Here is a 7,576-nt window from a genome sequence, read left to right on the forward strand (position 1 = left end):
TACTTGGCTTTGGGACATAATTTGCTAATTTTTATATCACAGAGTTAGACCTGGAAAGAAAATCATCTGTGCTGGCTCAATGGCCTGGTGATTAAGGCAGCCAGATCCCACATAGAGGACCATGCTCTTGAGAAACATGCCAGACGCATGTGCGCGTGTGCCCAAATTCCCAAAAGGATGGAGACATGGAGAAGAAGGGATCGCTTTGTGACCATGCCCTGGGGAGGTGCTTTCTCTGCCCCCGCCCCACTCTCTCTCTGGTGAGTGCTTGCTCATATGCTTTCTAACAATAAATAAATAAATAAAAATAGAAATAGAAAGAAGAGAAAGGAAATCAGCTCCCTGTATCCATAAAGAGGCTGGCTCGGGCCTCAGCTCTGCTGCCCTCAGACCTGCCCTGCTCCAGACTCTCACCTTCCTTGGGGGCATTAGTCCTAGCCCAGACTGGGAGCAGCTGGATCGTCTGCCCTGATGCTGGCCAGAAGAAGGAGGTCCCTGGGCTGCTCATGTGCCATCTTGCATGGCCCCAGGCCCAAGATGAGCTCACCTGATGAGCAAGACTGCCTTTCCAGCCCAGCAGGTGAGTAAGAGGACAGACTGTGCTCACACACCTGCCAGGCCCCCACCCCCTCCAACGTGCCCACCCTTGTCTTCCCTTTTAGAGCTCAGGTTTGTTGTCTCTGACTGCAGGGCAACCCTGCACGTGTCAACACTGTGTCACATGTAACCAGAGGGTGTGGCATCCACGGCAGTGACCATGTTGCATGCTCCCTAGATGAAAGTTTCTTCCTCTCCTGGGCACACAGTGAGACTGCATTTCTCAGCCTCCTCTGCAGTTTGATGGGGTAGTGGACGGAGTTCTGGCCAGTAGAATGTGGCTGGGAAGACGTAAACTATGCCACATCGTGGTCTGGCTTGGCTTGACTGGCTCTCTTCCCTGTCCAATGGCCAGGTGTGGAGGACTTGGAAGGAGACATCTAGGCTCTCAGTTTGGTGGGTTGGATGGGACCAGGGTCCCTGTAGGACTGCAAGGAGCAGAACCCACACCTACTGTACCCAGTGAGAAAGAAACCTTTCTATGTGAAGCCACTGAAACGTTACAGTGGGTATGACAGTGGCAGCCTGATTAGCACCGAATCTGACCTCAGATGAGAAGGTCTGGACCTTGAATTCTTCAGAAGTCTTCTAGACTTTGGAGCCTAGATTTCCCTGTGGACAGGCCATGTGGCTCTGGAAAAATCAATACCTGTCTCAGAGCTTCCTTCTCCTCAGCTCTCAGCATATGTACATTGTGGGTGTTTGGAAGGCATGTACGATGACTGGGACACATTAAACACTCAGTAAATGGTAATCATTATTAGAGTCATTGGTCCTGCTGGGCGTCTTCCAAGGCAGGAACTATGTTTGATTCAGCCTTCTGCACCCCTGCTGGGCCGGCACCATGTCTGCTGACAGGTAGGTAGCCAAGGTTGCCCTGGTCTAGTGGGTGGAGAGTTCCAGAGCCCTCGGCCATAACCCAAGGCCGGCTGGGGACTGCCACAGAGGAGGGTACCAGTATAATGCTCTCTGGGGGAGACTAATTCTGCCTGAGACTCAGACTGAAGTCTTCATGGAGGAGGTGGCATTTCAGCAGGCTCTTGAAGGAGCAAGGGTAGCATTTGGATCACAGAGATAGACAGTGGTTCCCATGAAGGAAGTCCTGAGAAGGTAGAGAGAGGTGGACGTGCTTGGCTGGATCAGGTGCCCCCTACCATTTTTAAGGCCTGGGGAAAGTTTAAATGAAGGCAGGATTAGGCAGAATCTTAAAGATGCTCCCCACACCCCCAAATTTCTATCCCTTGGTTACTTGGTCAAATATTAATCCACGTTCTAGTATGCAGGGATTTTGCAGAAGCAATTAAGTTCCAAGTCACTTCACCTAAGAATATGGAGCTGTCAAGATGGGCCTAACCCAATTAAATGAGCTCTTTTGGTTTATTTATTTTGAAATTTTTGCTATTGGGTGCACACATTCACTGGCGAGAAACAGAGAGAGACACAGAAAAAGGGAGGAAGCACTCCCAGGGTGGATGGCTATGCTGCAGTCCCTTCTCTTCCATTCTCCTCTTGGGATTTAGGGCATGCACATGTGTTCAACATGTTTTTCAGGTCTCTGGGTCCAGGATTCCAACTGCACAGCTGGCCATGTGGGATCCAGCCACCTTAACTACCACAGTACCAGCTGACTTTAATAAATCATCAACATGTTTCCATTCTCTTGGACAACAAGAAAGGGAGACAAGCACTTTTAATAGAGTTTCATGGCTTGACTCCTGAGCTGTCCTGTACATCCAACCAGGATCACGCCCGGTGTGTACAGGTCTTCTGGGGAACTGAACCTGTGATCTCCCATATAATCCATAATCCAGCATCACTTGAACAGTGCATTACTGCTGTGACACTAAGCCACTCCAGTGAGCTCTTCATGAGCAGTTTTTTTTTTTTTTTTCCCCCAGTGTAACAGGGATGTAAAAGATTTGAAGATTTAATTCAAGAGTCACTCTTGGCCAACAGCCAGTAAGGAAGTGGGGAGCTCAGTCCTGCAACCACATGAAATTGAATGCTGCCAATAACTTGAATGACCTTGGAACTGGACTCTTCCCCGAAGCCTTCAAATAAGAACCCAGCCTGACACCTTGATTTCAACCTATGAGATCCCATGGAGAGAACCCAGTTAAGCCCACACAGATTTCTGAGCGACAGAACCATGAGTTTGTAAATAGGTGTTGTTCTGAGCCACTCAGCCTGGGCAGCCCGGAGTCATTTGTTATGCACAATAGAAGATGGATTCATACCACAAGTCTAAATATTCTAAAGTCTCAAATTGGGACCAGCAGGTGGTGTAGTGGTTAAGACTCTGGACTCCCACGTGGTTGACTGCGGTTCAAGTCCTGGACCCGGCAGCTTGAAACTCATGCTGGTAGCCTGTGTATGTATGCCCCAAAACCCAAGACTCTAGAGGAGAAGGGATTGTGGCATGGTCACCCCCTGGGGGGCAGATTTCTTGCTTTCTGCCCATCTCTCTTTTTCTCTCTTTCTGGTGAGTGCATGTGCCCTATAGCAAAAATCTCTTAAAAAAACCCCCAAAACTCAAAAAAAACTTTAAAGTCAACTTAACAAACTGTTAATAAAATATGCTCTACTCATCTATGTTGACATATATGCCTTCTTAATGATCATGAAGGACCATGAAGGTCGGGATCAAATTCATAATTCTCCAATGACTTGAAATTCTATGCCAAGAGGTAACTGCCTGAGGGCTGGCCCCTGGGTCCCAGATAAGACCCTTTTTATCTTCTCCTGGCTCCATCCTGTACCAGAAGGGGTGGATAATCCAGTCTGGGGAAGCCACATTCCATTTACTCCCCTGCCAACAGACCACCTTGGGACTGGCGTGTGGTTTACCTTCAAGGAAATGAGCCTGGTCAAAATGAGCCAGCACTGTTTGGACAGGAATACCACGGCCCCACATGTGTATGGTTAGGTCAGGAAGGGAGACCATGGCTCTGATGGGTACATCCACTAGAACCCACAGATTCCTCATTTGGTGGGGCCACCAGAGCCGGACAGCTCTACAACTGAGGACCTGAGATACGTGTCTTTTATATTTTTCCTTTTCTTGTGGTAAAATACGTATGGCATGAAATTTACCATTAGCAGCATCTAATACATTCACAATGTGCAATCCCCACCTGTCTAGTTCCAGAACAGTTTTATTAACCTTAAAGGAAACTCATGTGCATAAAACAGTCACTTCCGCACCCCTCCCCCCACCCTCAGGCCTTGGCAATCATTAATCTGTATTCTGTCTTTATAGCTTTATTGATTCAGGGTATTTGACAGAAATGGGGCTATTACAGTATGTGACCTTTTTTGTCTTTTCTCACTTAGCAATCGTGGTCACGGTTTCCTCCGCGTTGTCACACATGCTCCATTCCTTTGTATGGCTGAGTAGCATTCCATTGCGTGGACAGACCACATGTACAGGGGCCTTTCTTACTGGGATTTAAAATGGTATTGGGCTGGGGGTGGGACAATCACTTGGTGGCCCTGCCTCTTTGCCCTTTTCTCCTGTGCCTCTTGGGGTCTGTCACTCTAGAATGTGCTGCTGAAGCCTGGGGACCCAGGGAGACAGCCAGTCTTACCACGTCCCCAAGGCTTTGCAACCTGACCCTGAATCCCACCCTGTGGTTGCAGGGCATCAAACAGGGCTGATGTGAGCCCATCCCAGGAGGATTCTCCTATTTCAGGGTTCCCAGCTGTCTCGGGTCAGGGTGCCCCTGCTAGTCTGAGAAAAGTCAGAGTCTATCTGTGGTGACAATTCTGAGGTCACCCAGGGTGGAGAGGCTGGTGCAAGGGGGCCAGGGTAAATGGCCCCTGGCATTGAGCCTGCCCAACTGCTGAGCTTGGAAGGCAGAGCGAGTCCAGTCTGGCACTGGGAGAAGCAATCGGCCCCATACCCAAAGAGATGCTTAGCTCTTCACTCGCACAGCCTATTTTCCAGAGAAATTTAATTCCACATTGTTCTCCGCTCCGCACAAGCTTCAGCGGAGGCAACCACGGGAATCTCATTTGAAGAGGAATTTGACTCCTGGAGCCACCCCCCCACTCGCTGGTGGGAGGATGCCAAGATTTTAGTCGTAGCTACCACATCGGCAAACCCCAAACCAAAGGAATGCAATGGGGTCACCTGGGGACAGAGGGAGATGGCTGAACAATGAGTGGGCAGTGAGCCCATTGGCCTGTGTCACATGGAGCTCTGTTGTTCTGTGACAAGGGCATTGGCTTGGAGCCCCTAGACCTCAGTGTGGATCTAGGCTCCACCATGCTAGTCACATCTGTGGCTATCCATGTTCACCTGACCATTCTGGCTCTCAACCAGACTCAGCGAGGAGCTGGATGTGGGGTGGGCAGGAGTGGAAGCTGCAGCAGGGGTGGACAGGAGGAGGTGAGCGAGGTAGAATTTTCTCTGGGCTCTGTGGGCTGAGCTGAGGAGGCATCCAGTACTGGTTATTCATAAACAGGAACCATGTCAATTATGGGTCAAACATTGCTCTGGGCACCTCACGGAATTTGTTGCATTTCTGTTTACACTGGTCCTCTGGTATCACTGGCATTATCCTCTTTCAACACTGGGAGGCCAAGGAAAGTGAGGAGGGTCATGGCAGAGGCTGGGCAGAGGGCAGCTATCCCCATGTGCTGCATTCTTTCTAGACGGTGCCAACAGTACCTGACTTGACCGCTTCCTATCTTGACTACTACTTTATGTTCCACGAGCGTCTCAACTCACAACTGGTCAGGCAGGGTCTTCAGGGTCTTTTATCTCTGTCTCCAGCACCAGGATGACTCCGCAAGCTGTTGTTGGATATAGGAATAAATAAACCCATCCATGACTTCTCATCGCTTTTAGGACCAAGACGAAATTCTCCAGCAAGTCCCATAAGGTCCCTTCCTCCCAGATGGCATGTGCAGTTCTCGGCCTTGACTGCTCCTTCAACAGCCGTGTGCCCCTAGACACAGGCCTGGTTATAATCTCCTTGCCCCTCCTCTTCCTTCTCTCTCAAGCATCCCCTTCCCAAGGTGGACTTCCCTGACTACCTTCTCCAGCCCAGGTCAGATGGGGTTCTACTTTTCTTTTCCCCCATAGTGCTCTATGTTTCTTTATGATCCCTACAATAGACTTGAGCTCTTAACTTAGAGAATTATTGAAATAATGCTTAGACTGGCGTTTATCAAACTTTTCTGATTGTGACTGATAGTAAGAAATACAGTTTATGCTAGGACAAGCTTCCCTCATACAGATATAACTGAAAGTTTATCCTTACTCTGTGGGATATATCGGTATTCTGTGGTCCATCCTATTCAGCACTGCATTTGTACAAATGCTGGCTGTGATTCACAACACGGACTGCAGGCCGGCAGTTGAAAGACAGTCTAGACACGAAGGCAGATGCCCGTAAACTAGGGAGCCTAGCGACCCAGTTCCCTTCTGGTCAGTGCCGAGTCCCTAGGAGACAGGCGAGCACAATGGCTGCCTCATGGAGAGGTGCTCAATCAATATTTGTTGAACGACCGTCTGATAGGTACAATACGTGTGAATAAGTGAATGAATTGTCTGCCCCACCCAGACAGGAAAGTGTGGCTTTGATCAGATTCTTCCGTTACTGAAAAAAACCCAGCCCACTTCCTGTGGCTTTAATCTGCAGCCTTAACTCCAAACTGCCCTGCCTCAGTCAACAGCTCCTCAAAGCTCATTTCCTGCCTTCTGGCAACCTTATCTCGGTCTCCAAATATTCCTTAACTTTCTCTTTCCAGGTGAGTATCTCCCTGCCTCCACATCCGCCCAGTTCTTCCTCTTCCTGTCCTTGGGACAGGTGGGTCTGGCCTCTTGAGTCAAGTACTTCCCAGATCTCAGTCCCCTGGGGTGCAGGGCCTTTCTGGGTCAGGTATGTCTTTCATTTCAGCCTTCTGGGGGGGAGGTGTTAGGACTGGGGTTGGCAGTCCTGCTGGCCACATCCTGCTGATGGCTGTTGGGGCTGAAGAGGGGTGGGGATGGAGGATGGACATTGATGAAATAACCATGCACATGTATAATTACAGATTACGAAAGACACTCTGAAGGACAAGTTGAGGCCTCATTGAGATTGTGTAACAGGGAACCTACTAATACCATTTGCACTCCAAGCAGAAGAGAAGTCAGGGTTCTGGGACAGAATTCACTAGGATCTCCTCCTCACTCACCATCATTTACAGGATGCTTGGCTGCTGGGATTTTCCCAGCACCCCACTAGGGGCCTGTCTGTCCTGCACAGACTCTTTTCCTTGGGGTAGTAGGCTGCGGTCTGAGAGGGTGTGTGGGCTCCTGAGTGCCGAGGGCAGCTGAGCCCACAAAGCCAGGCAGGGGTACCCAGTCCTACTCTCACTCTCCTCTTCCTGCCTCTGACTCACTTTCCTCAGAAGTGCCTTCCTTCGCAAACCTGCTTACTCATGGAGGCTCCACCCTCCCTCCTTACGCAGGCCTGCACCCTTCCCTGGGGGAAGGAGTCGTAGAGGAACCATAAAATGTCTCAGTGAGTAAACCTGATCCCCACCACCCCCTCCCAAATGCGGCCTGGGTCTCCTCCTTGGAGGGGGGCTCACAAAGGCAGGGTAGTTCTTTGTTTTAAGGATGGGGCTCCTACAAGACTTTTTTTTTTTTTTTTTTTTTCTTTTGCTAGAGCAGCACGTGCACTTGTCAGAGAGAGAGACCAGGTGGGCAGTGGAAAAGCACCATCCCAGAGGAATGGCCATACTGCATTCCTTTCTCTTTCATTCACCTCTTGGGATTTTGGGTACATGTGTATGTGCACATGGTGTGTTTTTCATTCTTTCTTTCTTTTTAAAACAACTTTTAAAAAAATTATTTATTTAATTCTATTTATTATTATTCTTTTTAATTTGCTATAGAGTATGTGCACTCATGAGACAGAGAGAGAGAGGGAAAGTGAGAAAGCAAGCCACCAAGTCCAGGACTTGAACTGCAGTCAGTCAGGTGGAT

The sequence above is a fragment of the Tupaia chinensis genome, unplaced genomic scaffold (genome assembly GCF_000334495.1).
Source record: "Tupaia chinensis unplaced genomic scaffold, TupChi_1.0 Scaffold000477_1, whole genome shotgun sequence".
Classification (NCBI taxonomy): Eukaryota; Metazoa; Chordata; class Mammalia; order Scandentia; family Tupaiidae; genus Tupaia; species Tupaia belangeri.